Here is a 23691-nt window from a genome sequence, read left to right as displayed (position 1 = left end):
TTTTCAAAAAGCTGCGCATCGCGCTGTTCATCCCTGAGCAATGAAAATGAAAACAGGTATGCTTCCCGAGACAGGGGAAGGCAGGCTGCAATAACAGGAGGAGGAATTCTGAGTAGATGGCAAAAAGAATTTCAGGAAAGGGTTAAAACTGAGGTGAAATAGGAACAGACATTTGAAAGAAACAATAACAGAGTGAAAACATTTCTTTAAATAGAACAGGAATAAAGAGGACATGGAAAAATGCTGCCCCCCTTTGAAGTAGAGAGGGGAAAGCTGGTAAAAGCTGAAGCTAAGTGGCAGAGGCTGTTAATGAGGTTCTGGGGACGTGTTTTTCAGCCCCCTCCCTTTCTATGTAATCTGTAATCAATTTAGTCTTCTAGAGTCAATTTTTAAGAACCACGGTGACAAGAGTAGTTTAAGAATCACCCCAGGGATGCAATACCGATCTCCCATAACCCCTTCCTCTCCTTTAATCCTCGTCCCAACTCCTGCTTTCTCTCTACGCAGAAAGTCTCTATTTTCTTTTCAGTTTCTATCTTTGAAACTCGTGTGTATCCTCATCATCACCCTCCTCCTCTCTGAGGAACGTATGCAATTAAAATCGATTTCTGAAGTGCTTATAGATGCTCACCATGGGTCTGTTCTATCATTTAGAATCACAGGATTTTAAGAAATTAGAGCCTACCTGAAGGAAAGTGGTCCATCTGATCTGGCATGTCTTATACACTGGGGTCTCTGCTCACTCTCGTCTCCTCCCACCAGCCGAGATCAGGGCTGGTCGATTCCAAATTCTACAAAATTGTTTTTATACATGTCAGCCTTGGTTTTAGCAATTGGTTCAGTTTTTCCCTTCCTGTTTTTATTTTGCTTTTAAAATAATGTTTTCTACTTATTTCAGTCTATCTTCTGTCCTTTAAATGACCTGGATGTGAAACATAATCATTTAAATAATATTGTTGGTTAAACTATGAACTGGAAACATGCTATACATGTTTAAACACAATATCCAAAGAAAGTTGAGTGGACAATATATTCTACTGTTATGTGATTTCATTCATGGTATATTTACCATGTAATTGAAAATGTCCCCTCTTATTTTATGCTAAAAAGGGATAATTCCACCTCTGGGGCACGTGAAGCTCGGTGTTTCTAACACTCACCCACCACACCAGAGTCTCTTAGTGCCGAAGTATTAGATTTCAGAGAGACAATAACTAGTACTAGAAACAAATCTCTTCCCAGGCAGAATTAATCCCCTCTCCTCGGACCTCCCAGGGCACTGGAGCACACTTCTGCCACAGGTTTTTGAATTATTATTAATTGTTTAAATAGTTTGAATCCTCCACTATAGACTATACTATGTCTGAAAGGTAAAAATTCACCTTAATATAGCTGGCAAAGTATTCTGTTTTTGATTGGCTGAAACAGAAATTAATTTTTGAGAGCTTTTTTTTGGCTGTCATTTACAAATATGTATATCTGTATAAAATTGCCAATGGAAATAATCTTATGTCTCATTATTATCTCTATCTATCTATAGATTGATATAGATAGATAGATAAATAGATACAGATATTTTTGCTGAGTAATTACTAAACCAAGGTCAGTTAAATATTATATATATTTATTCTAAGAGTCAATCTAATACATATTATCTATGAAAGAATCTGGGCTCCTTTGTCAAATCATTTAACTCATTAAGCATCATTCTCTACATCTTTATAATGGGGATATTAATTGTACCTACTTCATAGACTTAAAATGAAATAATGTATTAAAGCACTTAGTAAAATGCATAGAATATAGTAGGTGGTAAGAGTTCAATAAAGCTATTGATTTTTAATCAGAAACAGGAAAACGAAGAGTCCTAGGTATTAAAGACAAGTTTTACATTAGTTCTGAGTAACGTTGTAAATTGCCTTGGATTTTAGCACTCTGACAAAAGACTGAGACAACGCAAGCTGAAGGGCTAATGTCATGAGAGATTTCTCTCCTAATTTAACATCATCTGTCCCAGCTCCGAAAGTAATGAAAATTACCACTACCTGTCTCTTACTGCAAGCCCGATACCTCCCATCTCCCAGATTCCTGAGCAGACTAAATAAACATGAGCAAATTACAGAAAGCCTGTTATAAATGCACACACACCTACACACAATCACAAAAAGAATAGATTCCTGAACCAAGCGACATTTATTTTCCTTTAATAGGGATGAAGTATCACTGTATGCGATTTTTTTCTGAGCTCCCTCGGAATAGCCGGCTCCTTCTCTTTCACATCTCAGCTCCAGAAAGGCCGTCTCCTAGCACCTAGGGCAGCAGCACCCATGCCTGCCTCACCATCCTCCGTCCATGGTTTCATATCCTTGTCAATATCTGAAATTAACAACTTATTTCTTACTCTAGCACCTATTTCCATTCTTCCACTAGAACGTAAACTTTTAAATCTGTCGGTCATTGTTTATTAAATAAAGCAATACATAAATGCATGCATCCATTTGCTTCTGGAGTTTTTCTCCTCATTCCTGGATTTTCCTCCAGAATTCTTTCTAAAACCTTAAGGAATATCTGGCTATTTCCCAATTTTATCAGAGAGAGAGCAATTAGTTTCTACTGCCACTTACTGCTGTATGCCACCACCATCCCCTCCGGGCCTGAGTTATTTATTTATAAAGTTAAGAGTTAACCCAAGTACAGTTTATGGAAGTACAATCTGGAAAGACACTTTCTAGTTTAAGCAGACCTTGTTGTTTCCCTGCTAGGTGACATTCTGTAGAGAAACCTGTGTTTCTCTACAGAATGTCTCGTCACTTCTGAAAGATGACGACGGAAGAGAGACTTCTAAGTGCATCAGCTCCTGTTTCTATAATGGAGGTGGAAAATCGAAGCAAAAGACTACCCTTGATAGAGCTTAATCTATTAAGAAGTTCAAATTGTTTCAAAATGAAAATATTCATTTTACATCACAGTGGATCGTTGTTCTCTCTGTCATGATGAGGTCTCTTAATCTGTGAAGGGTAATTATGTATAGGATAATCACCAGCTGTTGTCTATTTGGAAGGAGGTTACAAGAGGAAAAAAGAAACGTCCTCAAGTAGATTGTGGGCTTCTTGAGAGTAGAAGCTGCCTATTATTTATTTTGGGACCGCTTTGGGTGACTAGGACAGTGTGCTGTGACATAAGGTAATGTTATATATGCATTAAATTGCTGACAGATACGTATGAGGAATTAGCCTGATTTTTAATGCAAGGAAAACTTTGCTGATTGGGGAGTTAATTAAGGGTAGGTATTGGGTTTCTGACAGAGTCGAGATATTTTTTCTCTAAAATCCTTTTTAAAAGAAAAAGAACTAATTTATTTAACCTGATAAGTGACTTTCTTCCAAGTAGAACTAAATGACTTTTTAAAGTCCCTCTAAAATGTGATCTTTCCTTACAGTATCTTATATAAAAAAGGATAAGTTTTAGTAGAGTTCATTTTTAAGAACACATTTTCCTTCCACTCACTGCACTTCAAAACGTCACTGGATTCTAGGATCATAAATAGCAGTAAAGTGGTTCAAATACTGGCTTTGCAGATGAGTAAACCTTGTTCTGGGGAGACGGAGCTGAGAGGTCACTCAACCTTCCCTTTGTTAGTCTCAGGACTTCAACTTTACTTCCTCGGCAAAGAGAATAACGGTTTTGAGAACCAAAGTGGAGTTTACATCAAAAGGCTGCTTTTTAGTAGCCGAACATGAGAGACAGGTTCTACAACAGATTCTCTCTCAATTAATATCTGCAAATAGGCAATGTTTTGGTTGTTGTTGTTGGTTTTAACGATGAACAGGGGTTAAAGTCTCATAAAGACAGAGAATTTTAGTCATAAGTAATCTGAAAATATCAGAAATGTACGATTGCCACATTTTAAGATGTTTATTTTCTAAGTGCCTCTTTGATTAACTAATTTTATTGAAAGATTTATTTGCAAATACAAGGCATTCTATTTGAAGAGTGGCTTGTTATAACCAGGTATCTTAGGATACTTTCAAATTGAGTCACAGAAAGAAATATACTATACTTTGCATCTTTGTATAACCCTATATATAGAAGAAACACAAGTTTCAAGAAATCATGCTCACACTTGTCATAAAAAAATTAACTTTACTATTTTCTATTCTACTCCACTCATTTTTTTAAATGTAGCTGTGTTCACTAAATTGATTCAGAATCCACAACTGGGTCATCTTCATTTCCAAAAATACTGCCAATTCCTTACCAGACCACCCCAGGTTAACATTCACCTTCCAAGGATCTACAATACTGTTTCTACATAGAAAATATTATATTTTGATAGTAAGTCAGCAAGAGTTAAATACCGTATCTGTAAACGCCAAGTAGTTCTAACAGGTGCAAAAACCCTTTGGTGTTCAATAAATGTCTGTTGCTGACAAAGTTAATTTTATCCTCTGAAGAGACCAAAGAGTCCCATTCCCTGATCCCACTTCTACTATATCACCTTCCCTGAAGTCATCTGCTTACAGAGATTTCTCTCTAATGATGCCTCCAACACAATTAGCACTTTAATCAGTCTGGATCTCTTGTACTTATACCACGCACAGTTTAAGGTTTATAATACACACATGCCTTTTTGTCTCACTAATTTTGAGACTTTGTTTTGTCTCGGTTAAGGGCTGTGTCCTGCACATCTTTAGTAGCTTTACGGAACCAAGCCCATCCTGCTCTCAGATTCCTGGTTATCAATCAGAGATGTAGGATGCCCTAGGATTAACCTCCACCCCAGAAAAACCTCCTTCTGCTAGCTCTGTCCCACAGCACAGAGGACTGCAGCACCCTCCACTCTGCAAAAACCTCCTGATTCAATGTTATTTCCATGATTTGGGCTACTGTAGGGAAAATCTCAATGTTTGGCCCCCAGCAGTCGACCCTAGGCGATTCTCAAAGAACATTAATAATTCTCTGCTGGTTTGCCCTCCCCCGCCCAAAAACAGGGTAATGAATGTTCTGAAGGAGAATTCTTCAAGGATGGCATGGTCAGGTGTTGGCTGGTCAGCAACAGCCGAGAAGCAGGGAGCTATGAACTCAGGACGCTGTCAAAGCACAGAGTAAATATTCATAGCTAAATCCTACAATTAGGTTTCTCCTACCGGTTTTGTTTGTGTTAGTGTGTGTGTGTGTGTGTGTGTGTGTGTGTGTGTGTGTTTCTTTGCAAAATCCTCTCCTCATTGCCCAGATTTTTTCCTAGCCATTTTTTTTTTTATTACTGCTAACAACATTCCCACTTAGAGCTCCAGAATAAAGGGAGGGTAGCATGTTCCCCTGCAGTGGGGTGGTGCTGTAGGGTTTGAATGGACGGTGAGTCACAAGCAGCCCTCTAAGTCACCAGACTGGAGGTGGCAGGGAAGGGGGGGATTATGGAGGGAAGACAGAGACTGGAAAAACAAAACCCCTGGAAGGTCTGGTGGGAGAGCTGCTCTGTCCCTTGATTCTGTCCTCTGTTAGGTCCCCTGAAAGCCCCTAATCACACAAATTAGGAGCCCCTGAGATTGCCCTGGGATGAGAGCAGGAGCTCCCCTTTGGGCAGACGCACATGCACCTTTTGCCTATAGTAATAGATGTCTCCAGGTAAAAATCAGAGACCTGATGGGTTCAGGTTGCAGTCCCATTCACAGGGCACCTCTGTCTCCTGAGTGCCCGGGAAGTGTGCTGTGCTCATGCCGTCTGCCTTTCTTCTTGTCCTATTATGCTGTTGCTGTTATTTCTTTTGCTAAGCACACAGTGAGGGTACCCTGGACGCGTATGGCCACCTTGCAGATCCAGGATGCGCGGGGTGCTGCATCCTTAGCCCAACATCCCTTATATAGAGTTAGGGAAAAAGTGTCCTTTGCTGCCTTGCTCTACCCAGCATGGGGGCGGGGGGTGCTAACAGATGTTAAGGACTGTGTGTCCTTGGAAACAACTTGCCCGCCTCCCAAGGTGCTACTGCCAACCAGGGATGCGCCTTGTTTGGACTCGGATTGTCCCGGGATCCACCTGGCATCAAGGGTTTTAAGAGGGAAGTGAGGGATGTCTCAGTCCCGAACACCAAGTCTGGAACTGCAGACCCCCATCTTCCCACGCCCTCCTCTGTGCTCACTCCCCCGAGGCTCCTCTGCCCACTGCCAGACCCCTAGTGGAGGGTGCTGCTCCCCCAGACCCAGCCAGCGCCCCCAGCGCAGGACAGCTCGCCTAACACTGGACGCTCTCCAGGGTTTGCTGGACCCCCAGACCCCTTTCTTACCTCCTGCCTCCGGGCTCCTTCTCCTGCCTCGGCTCCGCACCCAGCTCCTAGCCAGCCGTTTTCCCACCCATGCCCATCCCACTTTCACTACCTCGCCCACTACCGCCCCTCTCCAGAGTCTCCCAGGTGGTGCCGTCCCCCTAGTAGTGGCTGAAGGAGCTGGGGTGGCACAGTCTCCTGGGTGGGTTCTTTGGGAACTCACCTCCCTCCCAAATGTGCATCGTCTGGGGAGGGGACGGGGCTCCGAGAAAGCTGTCACCCACCGGGGAGGGTACCAATCTCCCAGAACAGACTATCGCCCCCCGCCCCCCCCGCCCCTCCCTACCCAAGGTCTAATTCGGGTCCCCGTGTTTACGCCACGTTTTGGTCCCGGGACCAGTTGGGGGGGGGAGTCCCAGCCGGGACAGGGGCAGCAGCCGGGGCTCAGCCCCACCGGCGGGCGGGGGAAGGGGCTGGGGCCGAGGAGCGAGCTCTCCTGCTAGCCACGCCCTCTCCGGGGACAGGAAAGGGCTTGCGGGGGCGGAGGGGGGGCCACGCTCATCAATTCCGCAGCCGCCGCCTCTGCAGCTAAGGGGGGAGCGAGGGGGAGGAGGGAGGGGTGGAGCGGAGCGCGGACGAGGATAAAAGTCGAAGTCAGGAGAAGTTTGCGCACTGCTCACAGCTGGGCGAGGGAAGCAAGGCACCGGGAAGGTGAGCCTCCTGGGCTCTGGGGAGGTGGAAACGGAGCCTGGAGCAAAGCCTCGTAGCCTGTAACGCCAGCTGGGACGAGGTTTAAAGCATCACTTAAGGCAGAATTAAGGTGTCAGGAGGTCGGGAAGGGGGGCAGGAGAAAAAGGGCTCAGGACTAATGCTGTTTGTTCTCAAGTCTAAGTAGGAAAGGCAGCCCCCCAGATTCTGGGTGGGCTGCGCCGCGCGCCCCGCGGACCTTCCTGGGTTGGAGGTGCGCTCCGGCTGCGCCTCACCCTGCAGCTAACATCTCCTGCTCCGCAGACCGGCGCCCGAGCCCGAGCTCCTGAGGCTGGAGACACCACCTGAGGGTCCCCTTCGCTTCTACTGAGCTGTGCCCAGCCGCCCGCTGAAAGTATTCCAGGTAAGGAGGGTCTGGGAATGAGCTTTGAGATGTTCCCAGGGAGGTTAACAGTGGCGATGCCCAAGGCACATCGTTTTTGTTGAAAAACTGCTGTTTGATTGTGGTGTTTGAGATTCTGATGTAGGGTCAGCTTAGTCTCGGCCCCTACACTTTACCTGGGAAGGTGCTACAATTTAAAATTTCATATTAAAATGTCTTCTGATTTTTTGGTGGCGTTTCTTATGTTGTTAATATGATTTTTTTTTCTCCTCAAAAGTTTTGTTCTCCAAGTCATTGGGCATGAAAATTATGGGACTGAAAGTGGTGGATTTTTTTCCCCCCCAAAAGGTGTTATTTAACAAACAGGTCATGTTGGCATTGTCGGCATCTATGTGATGTGTCATGGCTGTTTCGGATATTGGGAACGAGTACAGTGGTGAATGGAGTTGCTTGTTAAGTCATGTTTTACAGAGAATTATTTTCCAACAATCATTTATGCATAGCAGCCATTCTTCACACCTATTAGGAAAAATATGTTGTGTGCGTAGTTTCCAAAAGGGTACTCTTTTTCATGATGCTCTTTCCAAGCCTGGGTGAAAGACATCAAGAAAAGCTCTAACAAATTCATTCCTCTTCCTAAAACACATATTTTTCTTGAGATCCAAGAATTGTTTTGATCAAAGTCAAAAATCAACAATCTGATAGATTTTAACCCATTATTTAGGCTTTCTTCTGCAAATCTACTTAAGTTCTATCTGAAAGCTATAACCAAATATTATATGGTATATGCAAGACTGGAAGTCAGAAATTCACTTGCAGACCTTCAAGAGACCCTCATGATAACCAAAGTTGAAGTTAACGGGAAGCAAGTCATCTGTTCAAGGCAATTTGTTGAAATCATTGCGTAATTAAAGGTGACATGTTGAAAATAAACCAAAATGTGACTGTGTCATTCCTGAAACTAATCTTTAAATACCAGAGTGTCCAAGTTTGAGTGTGTCTTAAATGATAAGAGAGAGCAAATATTCTATACATTTCGACCACTTTGGCTTACCATTAAAGACGAAGTAGGAATGAATGCATTTAGTGTTGTGGAATTTATAAAGTATAATTTGTAATAGCATGTTGCTAGCCTACTATGTTTTCAGTTAGAGAACTCAGCTTTAAAAATTCAAAATTGCTTGTTTTCTTTACTAGCATTATGAGAGGAACTGAGGTGACTAGATTTTTAAAGCATCTTTGCAGTTAGGATTCTTGGGGTTGGGGGGGGCATTTGTTTCTATTCAGTATTTTGACATAGCTCAAAACGTCTCTCAGCCAGGATTTGTTTTGATTCTATGCCTCTGATCTACAGTGAATTTTAGGAGTTCAAGCCACAAGAGTAATATTCAGACATATTATAAAATGTTCTAAAATTATTTGTTGATCATACCAACATACTGAGCATAGGAAACATGAAATCCTTATTATAACTTTATCATGAGAACATATAAATAATCTTAGAGTTGTGTTGTTTTTTGATACTTGGAGTTGAAGGACATTAGCTGATATAAATTTGACTTCTGTTTCCCATTTTCCTGTGTTTTTGAAAATCCAGATAATGAATAACAATAGATAGATAAAGATAGAATTTGCTTCAGTCAGTTACAGAATGAAGCTAAACCTTAGCATAGAAGTGCCGTGGCATTTCTGTCTTGGTGTACTTCTCGGACTCTTTCCATGTCAACATGAATGAAGATATTATCTGTTGTTGGTTTTTATTGGAGTAAAAACAAAATGGAAATAGGAGACTGGTGATATTTTCAATGATAACCTAAACCACTATTCTCAACTCAGACTGCAAATTAGAATCAATGATAAGAAATTTCAAAAAAAATTTTGGTGCCCAGACCCTACCTGAAGCCAATTAAATCAGAATACTTGAGGAGGGGTCTGCATTTGGATATATTTTTAATATGATTGTAATGTGCAGCCATGATTAGGACCCACTGGCTGAGATAGTTCCCATTGGTTTTGGTAGAGGTCCTGTTGAGGTCAGAGGGTCTTCATGAAAATAAATACTGTATGTTCTGTTGTCGGTCTCACTGCTTTTTCTTTTTAAAAAAATGTATAACTTAATGTATAATTAAAAGAAAGAGGGTTTTTTTGGGGGGTAGATGTTTAAACTATAACAGCTTCTGGGGGGAATTTTTTTTCTTCAGAAAACAATCTATTGAATTTAAGCTTATTTGTCTGTTTAGAAAAATGCTTTAGTAAATTAAGTTTACTTTTAGGAGATGTTGGAAATGGTACTTTATGAATTACAAAACTTGACCTCATTTTGCATAGTGTGTAATGTGTAAATATGTACCCTTTTGAAAGGGAAGAAGGAGAAAAATAATACCATTCTCCTTGACACACCAACTAAAAGATCCTGGGTGCTGACTATGTTCCAGAATTTTCACATAATTTATTTATTTAAAGCCAACAATAGCTTTGTGAGTGACTAGCTATTATTCTGATTTACATATGAGGAAATTAAGGCCCCGTTAAGTTCATGAACTTGCTCAAAGCCACAAACTAAGTAAATTGAATGTGTGTTTGAACCCAGGTCTTTTTGTTCTAAATTCAATACTCTAATAAAATATATGTAAATATTTTTATATATTTAAATTTAAGACAGAATTTTAAAATAAAGCAGCATTGGTTAAGAGCACAGATGCTAGCACGGCTATGCTCGGGTTTTACACCTGACCCCATCATTTTCTAAGAAGCTGTGGGATTTGGGACGAACAGTCTAACCTCTGTCTGCCCTGATTTCCTATGGAAAATGAGGTTTTCCTAATGAAAATTAAATGAGTTAATATTTATTAATCACTTTGGCTAGGTGACTGGTGCATAGTAGGTTCTATGTAAGTGTTGTATTTTTTTAAATGTCATTTATTCAAAATTATTTTTGATTGTTTATTATATGCCAGAGATTGTATTATGCATGATCTGACAGAAAATAAGACATGTCCCAAATTTCAAGAATTTTGTGTCTAATAAACAATGATCAATTCATAAATAATCATTCCACCCAGGAATGAAACTTTCTTTTATTTTAATTATAACTGAAAGCATTATTTTGTGTGACAACTGTGTGCTTTTCAGTATTAAAATGATATTCCAGAGGTCCATATAATGAGGGTTATAAAACCAATTGATAATAATTTGTATTCGTTTTCAATTCTATCAAAAATAACACTTACATACGTTTCTGGCTATACTTTATGGGTTTAGAAAACTGATAGTCTTTAAATTTTTATTTTCAAGGTGAATTTAGGATGGACGAATTGGTAAAAAAAAAAAAAAATCTCTTCGGAATTTATGCGTAATGTGATTTTCTTGAACTGTTTTCCAAAAAGAGTATTGTCTGGAACATTTTTTTTAAATAAAAAGCAAAATAATTTTAGGGTAGGAAGTGTCCATCTAGAAGTACAATTAAAAGGTCTCTTATATGGGACTGACTCAGCAAAACTCTGATCTCACAAGAAATGGCTACATTTCTTCCCCTGAGCCGCTGCCGGGTACTGCGTGATACCTCCCGGGTACCCACCCGTGATATCTGTCTTCGTTCAAATGAAAAGCCTCTCGTTATTAAAAACAAACAAACAAACAAACAAAAAAAAGCCTATTCTTGGTGAAATAGCTTAGATACGCTACACCTGTTGGGCTATATTCAAATAAATAAAGTACCGGGCTCCGTAAAATATGTTGTTTTTGTAATCAATATTTAACCATTTTATTTCATTAAAATTTCTGTTTGCAAATGTTTGTCTTTCTTTTCTCTCATCAAGTGTCAAGGCTACTCCCAATTTTTCCCATGGACACTACATTCTCATAGTCTCACAGCCCCCCCCTCCGGTTGAAGCTTTTATTACCCTTCACAAAATATTTATATTCAATATATTCTCCTAACATGCGGTCACCTTCAGCCTCTCTGTGCTGCACTGTTACACAACATGGTCAGGCTTGTTTTCCATGCTCCCATTTTGTCATCCTCAGTTCACCATTATTGCCCAGGGACTGAAGACTTACAACCATTCTTCAGCCTGGTATCTAAGATGTTTCAGGATATAATCCCCTTTTTTTTCTTATCCAAGACAAATAGAAAAGCTCAACAGCTGCCTAACTCCAGTTCCGCAGCCTTTGTGACGCTACAGTAATTGACTCTAAGTTTGGAATCCACCCTTCTCTTTCAACCTTTGTGCCCTTGCCTGTCAACCTGTCTGTATTCCACTCCAAATTGGGGTGTGTGACTGGGCAAAGGGCTTTGCTTCAGCTGTGGAGCTGGTTTGCCTGAGTGCCAGTTTCTCCACAAACCCCGGTCCCGGTCCCTACCTTTTATTGGTCAGGTGGTTCAGAATTCAGCATTTCAAATCTTACCTTTCTCTATCCTTCAAAATGCATTCATCACTCACCTATGATACATCCAACAAATTTTCACTCTTATACCTTGGGCTCATATTTTAAAACTCAATAAATTTACTAAATGCCTATTATGTCCTAGTCAGGGGGTACTGTGACAAATTACAGTACCCTGGCCTTATGAGGACTGGAGGAAACAGACAGACCTATAGACAATTACACACCTGTATGGGGTAAGTACTGCAACAGAGAAACGCCCTGCGTGAGCCGAAAGCAGGAACAGCGCCAAGGTAGGCATTAGGAAAGCTTTTCAATGAAGATGACCCTAAAGGGGACATGATTTAGTATTGAAATGACAAGACAGGATGAGGAGGGGGAAAGATGAAATGTGTTCTGGGTAGGACACCAGTCTATAAAAACCCATAGAGGCTTGAAACAACATGCTGATTTGGGGAAATAACCATTATCTTAGTTGGCCCTGAGGTCTCCAAGGCACTGATTACAAAGGGGTTTGTGTGTCTGCAGGGCTGAAAGTTTTGCACTTTATCATGAAGACAATGGGCTTCCTTGAAGGAATTAAAAGTAAGGGACTGAAAGAATCAGCTGTGCCAATCTGGGAGATTACTTGGGTGAAAACGTAGGAGAAATATTAGTCTGAAAGAAAGATCTCCAAATGAACTGGAAGCCGCGTACCTTTTCAGTAACAGGGGGGGGGAAATAATTAGGCTCACCTTGTTAGAGAGAGAAAGGAAAGAACAGATTATTGTTGAAAATGGCTGATAGATGATCCCCTCCAGGTTTCTTTCACAAATAATAGGAGAGGTGAATATCATTCACATAATCTGGACAAGGAATATTTTCGGGAAGGGGAATAAAGCATTTAATTTAGAACATGATGCATTTAGTCTTACCCCTGGGAGGATGCTTGATGGAAGTTGGTACAGAAATCTGTGGCTCACGAAAGAATTCTGAACTAGAGATGCAGATTTGGGATATGTAAGTATGTAGGAATGGAGAATCTCACCTTTGAAAAGGTTAGAAAAACAAAGGCAGAAAATTAAAAAGGAAACAACATCTAAGACAGAACCCTGGGAACATCAATGCTTTTAAAAGGAACAATTAGAAAACAAGCTGAAAAAAAAGTCATGATGAAAACCTCGAGGAAAGGAAAGAACACAGAGGGAGCCATTTTGAGAACACCAGGGAGAAGAAAGTGGGCACCTGAATGGGGTGTTACACGTAGTTCAAGAAGGGGACGGAGTGAGATCACAGTCAGATTTAAGAACAATTTCGGGAGTGGGCTGAGGAATAAATACGTGAGGAAATGGAGACATTGATTGTACACAATAATTCCAGTCAGCTGGATGTGGTGCCCTAACATTATCTCCTCTTCTTGAGATCTCACTGTCCCCTCAAGTTTAATTCCCATGCCACTTCCTGGTTTTAGCCTTACCTGCATAACCAGTGACCCCTCCAAGCAAGATGTAGTATCACATCATAATATCTTTGTCCTTAGAGCTTCCAGAGATACATTCATGTACGCCTGTGTGTGTATAATAAAGTATTTTCCCTTTTGTCATTCATCCATTGAAACAAGCTCTTAATCTCTTTATTATATATAATAGTATATTGGGGAAAATGTGGGTTTTATAAACCCCTACCTGCAAGGATTGCAATCTAGAAATCCCAGTGTTACGGAATCCAAATATTTTTCAAAATGTCCGTGCACTCAAAAGTTGCACGGCTGAATTTTTCAGGTAAACATAACCAATTTTGGATCACAAATAATACCATCATATACTTCTTTTATGGCACTTTATCATCCCCTTTTTACTGTGGATATTTGTTCATTTTGATTTTCCTACTACATTAAAAAGGACTTTTATTTAGTCCATATTCCAGGAGACACATACATATACAGGAGACCTTCTCATAATGAAATGAGTTCAAGTTCCCTAAATGTGGCCATACATATTGTGCTTTTTCCCCCTGAAATCATTTATATCACATTGAGGATTACATTTTTCCTCTTTTAAGATATCAACTGTTGCCCCAGAGAATTCGGCCCCTTCTCTCAGCTACTTCTTCCAAATCAATAATTCATTCACATTTATTATACCAAACTCTTATTTCCAGTTTAGTCAGTGTCAGCTTAAGGAGCCAACTGTGTTTTCTTTAGCAAGCATTTAAAATATGGCTTACATATTCAGAACGTAGCATTCAGTTTAAGCATGCAGAACAATTTTTTCATCAGCCCCTTGATACCTTCTTAATCACAAAGTATAGACCTCTACTTCTCCCCTGCCTCTTGAATTAGGCTGAAACTACTTAGGTGGTATTTATAGTCAGGAAACAAACAGAACTTTCCATCTCATATTCTTAATATGGACTTGGAAGCAATTAATTCTAAATTGTTTGAATTACTGATCGTCAGCAAGTTAATACTTCCTAATTTTTAGAACCATAACTAAAAGAATAACAAAAACGGCTCCAATTCATTGATCCCTTACTGTGTCCTGGATACAGCAATGTTTAGTCACTTCTGACAGCCCTATGGGATGTCATCAAGCCATTCCATAGATGAAGAAACGGAGACTCAGAAAGCTTATGTTATTCTCCAAGCAATGAGTTAGAACTCAAATCTAAATTTGCCTGATGCTAAAAGGCCATGCTCATACCATTACCAGTCAAATGACATTTTGATAGTGACTTAGAGATGTTTTTATTATAATTGATATATATTATATTAAATGATTAGAGTCCTTTCTATGGACTTTTTAGACAATATTTCTGGAGGCTTTAAGCTCAGCTTCTCAACTCAATGGGGCTATAGGAGCCATGGCTATACTGATAAATTTTTTAAAAATGAGCTCAGCCTTTTAAAATAGCTCAAAATAGTCCAGGCTTGCTCTATACATCAAGTGCACATTCTAGGTAGCTATGCACATAAGCAGGAACTTCCTGCATGGCAGTAAAATGGTAAAATGTCATATAATTCTTCTAAGCATTCATCTCAGACCAAAATCTATTTCTATTAAGTAGATGTGAGATGAATTTATTGTAAAGATATGAATTTGGTGTCAGCCTAATATGAAAGCTGTAGTTATTCTTTCCTGGGACCTACAAGTAACAGCACTTTATCCCCAGACAAAAAAAAATCTCCCGGTGATAAGAAGAATGTTGCAAGGAAAGCTTTGCGGTTTGATGAAACGGCCTCTCTCGCGAGGTGTGCACCAGTAAACCGGGCCGGTGGGGAACCGGAAAGGCAAATTGCACGAAAGCCAAACTTAAATTTGAAATTGACTTGGCTCATACATTAATTAACCCAAACTTTGGCATAATTATTTGTTTCTCACTTTCCATCTGACAAACAATTCTTTTAAGCACGAAGGCACATTATAGAAGAGGTACCGGTGTCTACAGATACTCGAATGGGATTTCTTAAGCTCGATTTGAAGAGGTTCATAGCACAGAGAACACAATCATGTAAATTGCTCTGACACCTCGTTCCTTGCACCTACCACAGAGCTAAAAGGTCAGGACAGTATTAGAACACTTTTCCATTCCTAACGTAATAGAGACCTCAAAGATGGCGTAAGGCAAAATCCCAGCAAAGAGGAGTCTTTGCCCGAGACAGTTCAGAAAAAATAAGAATTTTACTTAATTGCTTTGTTTCCCTCTCAAAATGAAAATAATTTTATTGCCTCCAATGAGAAAAATACATATTCTTTAAAAAGTCAGATATACTATTTTAGTGAATAGAAAGCTAATGAGAAGCTTGGATTACTTTTTAGCTACTAAAATTTTAATCTGAGCAAATTTGTGAAGTAGCAACTTGGAATCAACAAATAGCCAAACTAGACATTATCGTCTCACTAAGCTGGGCTTTAATGTGTTAAAGAGGCAGGCATTCCTCGTACCTGAGGTGATGCCATATGTTTTCTTGGTGACTAGTATTTTACCCTTCTTATTGATCAGGAGTCCAATGCTTGCACTAAAGAGGAGACTGAGGCAGAGATGACGTATTTCCCCACCAGCTGGTGACATTTCTGCCATGAGGATTTCCAACCTTCTGATCCCACCACATCCAGCTCTCTCCCTTAAGGGTTTGCAGAGTTGCAGGGAATCGGGAGCATTTGCAGAGAAACGTTTGTATGAATGTACTTATGACCACAAGGAGAGCTGAACACGTCAATTAGGGTCGCGTGGGACTGCACTGCACAACAGGCAGAGCCTATCTCTGGTGTCTTCTTTTCTCTTAGTTTCACAGGCTTCTGCCACTGGTAGTGTTCCCATTTATTCCACAATCCTGCTTTCCTACGCACAAAAGCTCCTCTGAGTTTTTTCTACAATCGCTACCTCAATTCCCCTAGCCCACCGAAATCAATTGCTTTGTTTTTAACCCTTTTATTACAAACTCTGCTGCCTGCAAATAATGTAATAGGGGACTGAGCCCTTATTCCCTTGAGGAAAATAAAAATATTTGCTGCGTTATCGCCTGACCTGTGGTGGCACAGTGGATAAAAGCATAGACCTGGAATACTGAGGTCGCCGGTTCAAAACCCTGGGCTTGCCCAGTCAAGGCACATATGGGAGTTGAAGCTTCCTGCTCCTCCCCTCCTTCTCTCTCTCTCTCTCTCTCCCCCCCCCAAAAATGAATAAATAAATAAAAATAATTTTAAAATATTTGCATTATCAATGATTCGGGTGGTGATGCTTGAACTTGCGTTTCCTGATGTGTGTTCTTTGATCAAATCACTCCAAATGCTTATTCCTGAACTCAAAGTTTTGTACGACATGTAAGCATATTAAAAGCTGTGAGAAACCTGTTTTGCTGCATATGCACCACCTGCAATGTTGCCCAGTGGCTATCACCACTCATTCGAATCACTCCAACAGCCTCCTCTGACCTTCTCACCAGCCCCGCGCCCCTCCTGGACACAGTCTCTGCTAAGCACCCTAAGTGACCTCCTAAAATGTAAACCACTTTTTCTCTGTTCACAACTATAGAACAGCTTCTGACCATGCTCACACACCCCTCACCAGAGCTTCAAATTGCTCTGTGACCTCGCTGTCACAGCCTACTGTTCCAACCTCATCTCCCTGGGCCACTCACTCCACCACACTGATCAGGATCCAGTCACTGGAAGACACCACGTTCTTTCCTTCTCACGCCTTTCAAACGTGCACTTCCCTCCACCTCCCTCATTTTCATGTCTAGCTGCATCTCCTACTTCAGGCCTTAGCTTAAATGCCAATACCTCAGAGTGGATCACACTTCGAAAGTATTTCCTGCCCTGTTCATCTCTCTCTCTACTCCTTGTTTATGTCCTGTGTAATAATTAATACAGTTTGGAATCATTTTATTTTTTGTGTCTGTTTCATTTCATTTCTATCACCTGCATCCAAATGTAAATTTCATAAGGTCTGTCTTGCTAACTCTCTTCATTTATAGCACTCAGTAAATATCTATTTAATGAATGAAGAAATATGACGATTTAATCTAGTCCTATTTACAACATTTCTCAATGTATGTGACCATAGGAGCCTCTCGTGGTACCCCAACTCTTAATATCCTGCTGAAAATCTTTGAAAAATTGGCCTTTTCTCAAATAAAGTTAAGTAATAACAGGAATTTTAAATACTGAAGCAAGTTGGTAGATGTTTCTTGCTCATAATTTAAATCTCCCCTTAGATGTAACTTCATGGTGGGATTGACCAGTGAGTGTCATATCCACAAGTCTAAATAGGACTAGAATGTGGTAAGGCAACACTGCACCCAAGTTTACAACAGGTGATTTTAGTCTAAATGCTAAAGAACCTTCCACAGCCTCTTTGGCTCAAATGGGATTTTTTAAATAAGTATTTCAAGTGATGATATACAAAACTAGCTGAAATAGAAGCATTTTAACCAACTTGTACATGGTAGATTCCTAGAAATTAAGTTAATGGTGTTGGGAGTGACGGGGCCATAATCTAAACAGAGCCAAACGTGGAACTTGATCAATTCTGTCCCTTAGCATTTCTGGTTTTTAAGAAAAGTAAACTTTTAAACTTTTAAGGAAAATAAATTTATTGAAATATTTCAATGATGGTAATGGTAATAATGACAACAGTTGCTAACACACAACACTTACTATGAACCAGTGCTGCTCTAAGCCTGTTATATATAGATTTTAATACATTTAATCCTCACAGCAGTCCTCTCAGGTAGGTACTATTATTATCCCGTTACACAAGAGGAAACCGAAGCACAGAGAGGTGCGTGGCCTCTGGAAGAACACACAGCCAAGCCGCCGCAGACTCGGAAGGGAAACCAAGGAGGTCTGGCTCCAGCGTGTAAGTAAACTCTAAAAGGGACAGGTACTTATTAGCAATGTACTTTAACTGCAGAGTGTTGTCATTACACTGTAAAATGTCTTCCAGTTTTGCATTGTTGCAGATCTCTCATCAGCGAATCTGCAGATTTCTCTCTTTTTCTTAGAGAATTGTTTTCTATATTGGTTGTAAATGTTCATCTCTGCAGCTATCAGCGATGTACCCATGCTGACAGTATTCCACTCTGCCCTGTGGTTGCCCAGAAGAGGAAATGGCGCTCCAACAAGTGGACACTTCATTCATAAAAAGCAGAGTCAAATACAAAAACTGTTTTATTATTTTAAAGGTGCATTTTCTACCTAGAAAAAAACAAAAACAAACGCAAAACACAACTCTTTACAAAACATGGTTTTAAATAGAATTTTAAAACTATATTTTGATTACTTATGTGAAAATTCATCTGAAAATCATGATATGTATGGCTTCAATGACACGGAAGAAAAAAAGTGGCCTAAAAATGGCAAATACAAATACATTGAATTTTAATTGGGCTAAAAATGGTCAAGTTTCCTATTTACTCACTTGGAAATGATAAAGTTTCCAAGATCTATTTCAGAGCATGGCTACTGTTTTCCATGTGCTCTAACGGTCTCGTTTCCCTAAGCGATGACTCCGTTGGCTTGCCGAGGACTTGTGCAGAGGGAGGTATGGGTTCAGATGCCCAAAGGAAAGTCTGTGTGTACTTCCACGTGCGAACTGCTGAGCCTCCTGCAAGTGGTTTTTATTTACCGTCTCTGCTACATTTTTAATTTATTCACCATTTCTGTGGTTACTTTCTTTTCTAATATTAATTTTAGATCTTTTATTTACTGTTTTAAATTTTTCATGCATTCTGTTGTGTAATACATTTTAATCTAAAGTCCCCCCCCACACACACACACACAGTTACATCTCACTTTAAGAGTAATAAAAAAAATGAGGAATATGTTTTAGGGGCTTTTTACAGAATATTGATCGAGAACCTGACTGTGCTACATCAAGATTATCCAGTTTCCCTGGGAATCAGGTCATATTTCCAGTTGTAGGTTATCATTCTAGAGACAAGCAAATGGATGCACCAGAAAGTGAGGGGATTTGTCCTCCAAAGTTGTGTAAAAGTGTCATCAAATTCATGGAGAAAAAGAATGGAGGAAAACACAGGTATACAGCACAAAGAAAAACTTTTATTTAGTCAAGTTGGAAAAGAAAATCTACTCTTAATATTTCTTCAGTCGGCCCTGGCCGGTTGGCTCAGTGGTAGAGCATCGGCCTGGCGTGCGGAAGTCCCGGGTACGATTCCCGCCAGGGTACACAGGAGAGGCACCCATCTGCTTCTCCACCCCTCCCCCTCTTCTCCCTCTCTGTCTCTCTCTTCCCCTCCCACAGCCAAAGCTCCATTGGAGCAAAAAGATGGCCCGGGCGCTGGGGATGGCTCCTTGGCCTCTGCCTCAGGCGCTAGACTGGCTCTGGTTGCAACAGAGCAACTCCCCAGATGGGCAGAGCATTGCCCCCTGGTGGGCATGCCCGGTGGATCCTGGTCGGGCGCATGCAGGAGTCTGTCTGACTGCCTCCCCGTTTCCAGCTTCAGAAAAATACAAAAAAGAAAAAAAATATATTTCTTCAGTCAATTTGATATGATGCTATATTTTAAGAACTCACGAAAAAAATTCAGGATCTTGTTTGCCCTTTGTCAATTTCAAGATATTACAGAACAAGAACTATAAGCACCCCCCCCCCGAAATGCCAAAAATCCTCTTAGGATGGGGGGGGGGATCACTTGATCTTTAACACAGAAACTCATCTTGAATGCTTCTGAAGATGGATCAGTATCATTAATACAAGAGGAGCAGTCGTCACTCTAGTCAGTTTAGGTAACCTTTAAATAAAAAAATTAGTCAAGTCAATTGAGCAGAAAAGCCCAAACTTTTATAAACATTACATTATAGAATTTATTTGGACCCTGCCTAAAATTTTCCCTCCCAGAAAGCCAAAAAACAATCAGTTTACAGACTGAGTTAGGAAGGTCATGATTGAGAGCAGGCTGGCTCTGGTGATAGCACGTTGAACCTTCAAAGATGATACAGACCTTGCTTTCATTGATACTTCTCTACTGATTTAACAGGGATTTTTCTAACTCTCTTTCCATTATTTCTATGTACCACCTCTTAAAGTGACATGAAAAACATATTTGAGCTCTTCTTCATGTTTATTATAAATCCCCACCTAAAGGATTCAGTTTGGTCAATAAAAGTTATTTCTCACCATCAATTTTATATATGCATATCCACTCCTGGCCTTCATTCAGACTCTTAAGTCCTAATGTTAATTTATGTTAGTCCAGGATGTACTTGTGTATTTGAGGAATTTTCAGAGGAATGTATCATCTCCCTATTAAGTTTCTTCTCCTCTAAGCTACTTGTAAATCTCCTAAAACAACCTTTTACCTTTCTGCACTGCTTAATCCACTCATTCTTACAGATAGTTAGAGCAGATCTTAGGGTCCTAACCCCACTCCTTCATATCCATGAAGAAATGAAAGAGATACGACTTCTTCAGCGTCATACTTTCCTTTCAGTCACATGTTTTGGAAGGCATAGGAAGGAAAAACTATTCCAGTTCCATCCCATAGTGTGTCAGACAATTTTACATTTGGATTTGGAGGTGAATCCTAGAAAAAATAGGACATTCTCCATTGAGGAACCAAGATTATAGCAATATCAGTTTATTCTCCTTTTGATTCCATCACTGCCCAGAATCTTCCAGGTGGCCAGACTCCACCCCACATAAAATAAAAAAAGGAATGGAGATCCTGACATAACCTCCATGGTGACTAGTGGGCAGTTGGTATAGAGATAAATGGCGCCTTGGCTGACTCCCTGAGCTGCCCAAGCTGATGGACTTAGGCAGGGCAGAAAGCAAGATTACCTGGTTTTACCATTACTCATTGTATCCACCTACAATTTTTTTTTGGTAAAGTCTTCTTTTTCCTTTTGTCTTCACAATACTTTCAAGCAAAGCTCCAAAACAGATGTTGCTGAGTTTTTAAGTGGTAAGCATGCATGTGTTTTGCACTTAAGATTTCTCAGTGTGCTGATTAAATAACATTTAAAACTTTCTAAAAGCAATTTGTTTACAGAATTATTTTCAGATGCATTTAGAACCGTAAGGGACAAATACACAGGACAGGTAAGTTTTCCGGCAAATGACAGAAGGATTGGCTGGCACCAGTGGATTTTCAGATAGGGTGCCAAGTGAGAGTATATTCTTCCTTTTCTGGTTTAGGGGAGCCAACGGCAGTCTGGCAACTGTGAATGCACTATGGGAGTGGGGATTGGAAGCGTCACAAAAAATAACAAGGACTCTTAAGTGGCCTCTTATGTGTGTCAAATTATGTACAAACATGCATTATTTCATTATGCTCCACAACAACGACGCAAGTTAGGTATTTTTATTTTCATTTTATAATGGAAAAACTGAAAAAGAAGCAAACTAAATTAATAATAAGAAGAAATAGGAATAAAATAATTACAGTTAATAATAATATGTTTTGCTAATTTAAAAACTAACATATTTGAGCCTGAACAGGTGGTGGTGCAGTAGATAGAGCATCAGACTGGGACATGGTGGACCCAGGTTTGAAACCCCAAGGTTGCCTGCTTGAGTGCAGGCTCATCTGGTTTGAGCAAAGCTCACCAGCTTAAACCCAAGGTCTCTGGCTTGAGCAAGGGGTCACTCGGTCTGCTGTAGTCCCCCCGCCCCCACCAAGGCACATATGAGAAAGCAATTAATGAGAAACTAAGGTGCTGCAATGAAGAACTGATGCTTCTTATCTCTCTCCCTTCCTGTCTGTCTGTGCCTATTCGTCCCTCTCTCTGTCTCTCTCTGTCTCAGTCACACACAAAAAAAAAACAACAAACAAATAAACAAAAAAACTAACATATTTGTTGGTTCTTGAACAAAATATTGTTCTATTCAATTCTCATAATAAACACAGACATTTTATACCTATTTTAGCTCCAGGAAATGGTGAGGCTTAGAGACTTAAAGAAAGATGATATAACTAGTTACAGAGACAGGATTTAAACGCAAACCACTTAACTATAGAGCTCATGGTTTAAATTGCTGTCTTATACAACTAAAAGCAGAGCACGCATTCTCACCCAGGTCTGTGCTGCTCAATCCATGACTTTTCAGGGTCCCACATGAACTTTAAAATGGTAGTACTCAAATTTGGTCTGATGACCCACGCTGATCCACAACGGACACCATCATCTAAAACACACGTGCGCAGAATGATGGAGGCATGTTTAAATGGAGTTGCACTGTCTGGCAGCAAAGGTCAAAGGCAGTGTCAGGAGTTTCTCCAGCCATTAAGTGTGTTCAATTTAAAAGATTGTACTTTATATTTTGAAATATTTAAAAACTATAAATTTGTCAACCCTGTGCCCCCTACCTCACACTGGGGACAATGAATGAAGAATTGTATTTATTCATAAAGTTTAAAAAAAAATCTGGGCTCTTTTTAAAAAGGAATAGGGAATGAGGAGTGATACACAAAGTGAAATCTACAAATCTGTCCAAGATTAACCCTTACGCCAGCAAGCACCACTTCATACTTTTTAAAGAATTTGCAAGGAAACAGGTTTCACTTGGAAGAAAATTCTATCAGTGTATAAATATATTTTTACAGAGTAGCACTGTCCAGATACAAAACACCTGAGCTTTGCAGAGTATGTGCCCACAGCCCAGGAAGTTCCTGCACATCCCGTTTCTCACCTGTTCTGCACCCAACGCTCCCCGATGCTCTGCTGCCATAATGGGAAGTGTGTTGTCTTTCAAGTTCACAACAGAATACACGACTTATTAGTATTGTTTGCCCACTCAACCTGTTTCCTTTAAAGAAGGAATTATTCTATCTTAAAATATTTCATAAATCTTATTTTTCAATTACTGTTTATATTTAATGTTATTTTGTATGAGTTTTCAGTGTACAGCCTCGTGGTAACACAGTCACACACTTCACAAAGTGTTCTTCCCAATATTTCCAGCATCCACCTGGCACCTTCCATAGTTCTTACGTTACTGACCATATTCCCTAGGTTGTACTTTACATCCCCATGGCTATTCTGTAACTGCCAATTCTACTTCTTAATCCTTTTACCTTTTTCACCTAGTCCCTCAACTGCCCTTCCCTCTAGCAGCTATCTCTTCTCTGTATCTATGAGTCTGTTTTAAATAAAGGAAGATAAATGTCAAGAATGGTACAAAGCATATAGCAGTCGATAACTGCTATCTGCTGTTACAATTATTATAATACTCATTTTACAGATAAAACTATAACTCAGATTAAGACACAAGCTAAAGTAGCCCATCTAGTTAAGTGATAATACTGGGCCTTGAATCTAACATTGTCCACATTCCCAAGCTTCTTCTGGTTACCCCATCAACCACAGTTCTATCTGAATCCCAAACTTCCTTTTCACTCCCCTATGCCACAATTCTAGTAATAGTAAAAACCTGAAAAATCCCATCAATTGATATGTGTCTCCATCATTTTGTAGATATGTGTCTTAGATGATGCTGTCCATATGGGCAC

General features: G+C 40.1%; 1 protein-coding gene across 1 annotated transcript in view; it reads left to right on the top strand.

Annotated features, from left to right (window-relative positions):
- Positions 1 to 6884: 6884 nt before the first annotated feature.
- The window catches only part of CALCR (calcitonin receptor), an 87958-nt gene continuing 71151 nt past the window's right edge, over positions 6885 to 23691 (top strand). The window contains exons 1-2 of the mRNA XM_066239114.1: positions 6885 to 6970; positions 7271 to 7370. The gene's annotated coding sequence lies outside the window, so the exon portion shown is untranslated. The remainder of the gene's footprint in view (positions 6971 to 7270; positions 7371 to 23691) is intronic.

Source organism: Saccopteryx bilineata, chromosome 7 (assembly GCF_036850765.1).
Source record: "Saccopteryx bilineata isolate mSacBil1 chromosome 7, mSacBil1_pri_phased_curated, whole genome shotgun sequence".
Lineage (NCBI taxonomy): Eukaryota > Metazoa > Chordata > Mammalia > Chiroptera > Emballonuridae > Saccopteryx > Saccopteryx bilineata.
Note: the sequence above shows the minus strand (reverse complement) of the source record. Positions and strands in the feature narration are given on the sequence as shown.